This window comes from Odocoileus virginianus, chromosome 13 (assembly GCF_023699985.2).
Source record: "Odocoileus virginianus isolate 20LAN1187 ecotype Illinois chromosome 13, Ovbor_1.2, whole genome shotgun sequence".
In the NCBI taxonomy this organism is placed as follows: domain Eukaryota; kingdom Metazoa; phylum Chordata; class Mammalia; order Artiodactyla; family Cervidae; genus Odocoileus; species Odocoileus virginianus.
In genome coordinates this window covers 63,841,097-63,846,362 of record NC_069686.1, presented here as the reverse complement: position 1 = coordinate 63,846,362, position 5,266 = coordinate 63,841,097, and the positions used below count along the sequence as shown (strand labels likewise).

The 5,266-nt window shown below is 42.3% G+C and overlaps 1 pseudogene; it reads right to left on the bottom strand.

Moving 5' to 3' along the window:
* Nucleotides 1-1,748: 1,748 nt before the first annotated feature.
* Nucleotides 1,749-2,426, bottom strand: LOC110131068 (mitochondrial fission factor pseudogene; annotated as a pseudogene).
* Between the last annotated feature and the right edge of the window lie 2,840 nt (nt 2,427-5,266).

The window sequence follows — 5,266 nt, the reverse complement described above, 5'->3', positions numbered from 1 at the left end:
TGCTCAGGAGCCACTTTGTCATCTAGCCATGGCCTCTGCACACCCCTTACCAAACACTTGGATCTGACATCACCTGTCCCAGCAAATTTTTCTCTGACACAAGTTTGTGGTGTTAAATGCTCTTCTTTTGTGCCTATAAAATATTCTAGGATTATCTTCATCCCAGAAATACTAACATCAGTTTCCAATGGCCTATTTATATGTATCTCTCTCTCCTTATGTTCTGAATTCCTTGACAAGAGGAAGTATATTTATTATGGTACCAAATACTGCCAGTCATGTTTAGCTCAGTGTTTGCGAAATGATTTAGAGTTTTACACAGATGAGTAGGATTTACATAAATTGTTATGCTTTCTTTATATTTATTTGGAGAAAAATATCTTTCACTTGTGTCCTATTATACTATTTATTATCTAGTAGTGATGAGAAATTTTATTTTTGATAATGTATTAAGTTAATTTGAAAAAAGAAAAAGAGGAGAAATAAGTAAAATTTAGTGCAAATGTCAAAAACTGTGAGAATGGTACAGTCAGTCAGTTCAGTTGCTCAGTCATGTGTTACCCTTTGCGACCCCATGGACTGCAGCATGCCAGGCTTCCCTGTCCATCACAAACTCCTAGAGCTTACTCAAACTCATGTCCATCAAGTCAGTGATGCCATCCAACCATCTCATCCTCTGTCGTCCCCTTCTCCCTCCTTCAATCTTTCCTAGCATCAAGGTCTTTTCACATGAAAAGGTCAGTTCTTCACATCAGGTGCCCAAAGCATTGGAGTTTCAGCTTTAGCATCAGTCCTTCCAGTGAATATTTAGGACTGATTTCCTTTAGGATGGACTGGTTGGATTTCCTTGCAGTCCAAGGGACTCTCAAGAGTCTTCTCCAACTCCACAGTTCAAAAGCATCAATTCTTCAGGGCTCAGCTTTCTTTATAGTCCAACTCTCACAGCCAAACATGACTACTGGAAAAACCATAGCTTTGACTAGACAGACCATTATAGGCAAAATGATGTCTTTGCTTTTTAATATGCTATCTAGATTGGTCATAGCTTTTCTTCCAAGGAGCAAGTCATCTTTCATGACTGCAGTCACCATCTGCGGTGATTTGAGAACCCCAAAAAACAAAGTCTCTCATTGTTTCCATTGTTTCCCTATCTATTTGCCATGAAGTGATGGGACCAGATGCCATGATCTTAGTTTTCTGAATATTGAGTTTTAAGACAACTTTTTCACCTTCTCTTTCACCTTCATCAAGAGGATCTTTAGTTCTTCACTTTCTGCGTAAGGGTGGTGTCATCTGCATATCTGACATTTTTATTTCTCCCAGCAATCTTGATTCCAGCTTGTGCTTTATCCAGCCCAGCATTTGGCATGATGTACTCTGAGTATAAGTTAAATAAGCTGGGTGACAATATACAACCTTGACATATTCCTTTCCCGATTTGGAATCAGTCTGTTTTTCCACGTCCAGTTCTAACTGTTGCTTCTTAGCCTGTATACAGATTTTTCAGAAGGCAAATCAGGTGGTCTGGTATTCCATCTCTTTAAGAATTCTCCACACTTTTTTTGTGATCCACACAGTCGAAGACTTTAATGTAGTCAATAAAACAGAAGCAGAAGAGAATGGTACAGTAATGGCCAAAATGTGGGAGGCCCTGGCTTACCTTGGCTTTTTTTTTTTTTTTTTGGAAGTTTGAAAATTCTTTATATTTCCAGATGTTGAGAAAATATTTTTGAGAGTTGAGGTTACCTCTAGTGGCAAAACCAGAGCCAGCTATTAGGGAGCCAAAATGCTACAGTAATTGAATACATGACCATTTCTCATTTAGCACAATTTTTGTTCTCCTCTTCAAGAAGTTGTAGACATCTATTTAGTTTGATTATCTGTCGTCTTAATGAAGCTCTATCTACAACTGTCATGTCTTCTGAAGTTCCTTCAGTCGCCGCCTCTATATTTGAAATGTCATACATGGAGTCAGTTCTGACCAGCTGTCCATTTTTGCAAACAGCATTTTCACTCATAGAGTGCTCCTTTTTAGCCTGTCAATTGCACAGATTTCTTGCTTTTGAGGGGCTGGAGGAGGTGTTTCTAAATCCAGAAAATTTAGTGGTCTTGCATTTAGCATAAGCACATGAGACAGTGTTTTTAGTGCCAGAGGCTTAAAGGGATTTGATTGTATAAGGTCAAGATCTACCAGTCTTGAAAATGGAATGTTTTCATTATTTCCTGCTACCACAATTCTCTCTGGAACCTGCATAATCACACTAGCATTTGAAACTCCGTCTTGGAATCCTTGTTACAGGTCAGCATTTGGTCGTGCTACCTTTAATTTTTCCAGACCCTCATTTGCTAACACTTTCGGTGTATTCCATTTTATACTGAATTTGACTAATTTCAGCCATCTCAGCAGCAGTGGGAGAAGGAAAGGCTGCCTTAATCACTAAATCTGTACCAACTACTGCTTGCTTTTTGGCATTATCTGTTTCTGTGCCTCATATTAAATCCTTTGACTTACTTCAGTATGCATGTCTGGATTTAGAGTCACTTTTGTCCCCCTGGGCTCTGGAGGGACCTGGGGAAGGGCCACCACCCACCAGCTCCTGGGGAGCTTGAGTGTGTGGTCTCAGAGGCTGTTGGCCAAGTACACGGAGCCACCTGGGCAAACCTTACCCTGGCTTCTTAACACGGACCTCTTGTAGGGTCAATAAGAGAGAGATCTTGGAGCAAAGAGCCCTTTGGAAGTCTATAACATCCTGTTTTAAGAGATTAGCTTTGCCCTGAAACTACCTGCTTCCAGGACAGATATCTGGAGGGTTACAACCAAATAAATCTTAAATTAGATTTGAGCCCTGGTTCTACTGCTGGGCTTCCTGGGTAACTCACCTGATAAAGAATATGCCTGCATTGAGGGAGACCTGGGTTTGATCCCTAAGTTGAGAAGATCCCTTAGAGAAGGGAAGGCTACCCAACCCAGTATTCTGGCCTGGAGAATTCCATGGACTGTATAGTCTATGGGGTTGCAAAGAGTCGAACATGACTGACTGATTTTCACTTCTGCTGCTGAAAGAGGAAATTATAGCTGCTAATTTGGGGCCTGCTCACCTGGTTATCTGAGTCACAAATCAGAACATCACTTGCATCCCCTTTCACATGCTCTGTGGCCTAGATTTCAGAAGAAGTACATGGGTACAAGGCAACTGTTCTCCTCTCAAGTCAGACAAGCATATCATATTTATGGACTTGCAAAATCTCAGAACAAAATTTAGCTGATGTTCTTCAGTTTCTTGTGAAGAAAATCTAAGGTATGGGAAGTCACTCAAAGACATCAAAGCCTTTGGGAGAAAAAGGCAAAAGAGCACTGTGCCCTCCCCTTGCATCCAGGAGCAATGCCCTGGAGGCGGGTTCAAGCATAACCAACTGTCGTCCCTTTGTGGGACTCCAGGAGCAATGCCCTGGAGGCAGGTTCAAGTATAACCAACCGTCTTCCCTTTGTGGGACTCCAGGAGCAATGCCCTGGAGGCGGGTTCAAGCATAACCAACTGTCGTCCCTTTGTGGGACTCCAGGAGCAATGCCCTGGAGGCAGGTTCAAGTATAACCAACCGTCGTCCCTTTGTGGGACTCCAGGAGCAATGCCCTGGAGGCGGGTTCAAGTATAACCAACCGTCGTCCCTTTGTGGGACTCCAGGAGAGGGCACACTGCAGGCCACTAAAGAGGAAGTGGTGTGGGGCAGAGTTGTGGACACACAGGATGACAAGTGGGCAGGAGAAGACAATGTGCTCCTGCAGAAAAATACATCTCTGTGAAAGGGCAAGATGTGGTTCATAAACCCTGTAACCCCACTCTAAGTCTTTAGAGACTTTCACTTGTCGACTTTTACTCACAAATGTGAAAAGCGTTCCAAACAAGTGAGCCCCTTGGTCCTAGAGATTTCTTTCCAGGTCCTTCAAGTCCACCTCCCAGAGGCTTCCTCACCAGCCCACAAAATTCAGATGAGAATTCTGCATGAAGCGTTCACCACCAGGCTTACTTGCACTGATGTAAGAGCTACAGCTACTCTTCGGAGCGACTAATGTCACAGAAATTGATACAATTCAATCATCCGTGTCATAATTAACTTAGGTTTTCTTCATGGCCAATTTTAAAGAACTTCCCAGCTTTTTCATACATTCCATTCTTGAAACCAGATATAGAAGTGGCAATTAAGGAAAGAACCCATCGCATAATCAGTCACAGGTTCATTGCTTCAAAGGGGTCCCAGCAGGTTTCTGAGGGGCGACCCTGCCCTGACGCCACACGTTGCATTTTTGTCCCCCTCCAACCGGCAACTTTCTTGCTGAGAGCTTTCAGTGGTTCAGCACCCGTCTCTAGACTGCAGGGCTGTCTGTAACCCAACCAAAATGCCATAGATGATCTTGAGAGAGAAAATGAACACCCTGGTTCACTGGATTCTGTCTTTAAAAAACAAAATTATTTAGCTGTGCTAGTTTTATTTGCAGCATGCAGGATCTTTGATCTTCACTGTGGCCTGTGAGACCTTTAGCTGCAGCATGTGGGATCTACTTCCTGGACCAGGGATTGAACCCGGGCCACCAGAGTTGGGAGCATGGAGTCTTAGCCACTGGACCACATGAAATTCCCTCACTGGACTCCATTCTTGCCTTTAGGATAGTTTCCATAGCAAAATTTTTTCATATTATAATTCCTCCTACTCTTTCGGTGTCATTTTATGTAGTTGTTGGACAAAACAACTATTTTCCACATCTTTTAGGTGAAATCTGCTGAAGCATCTGATCATCCTCATCTTTCTCCTCTCATTTAGAATTTCCTATTTGCCCTCCACCTCTTTTCCATTTTCACCGGATAACATAAATGTGTTCTTGGAGGTTCAGTTCTGAGCTTATTCTCTGAGAAAGCCACTATCATGACCCACCTAGAGACAAAGTTGCCCAAAAAATTAACAATTTGTGATAGTACACTGTAATTATCTGTGGATGTCTGTTTCTCTTCCACTAGCAAGTGAACAGTTTGGAGGAAGCAGTGATATGATCTTAACAAGCAGGGATTTGCAGTACCCGCCTGGCGGTAGATTCTTTGTAAATGATTGGTCAATGGAGAAAAGCATGTCCTAAACATTTATAACCTGTGATGGTGACCCAGAGACTTCTCCTAAACATAATTGAAATGTACTTAAACTGCTACTTTAGATTTGTGAAAATAACCCCTAGGTGTCACATGAACTGTAGGGAGGTGGTTATTGATTATATAGT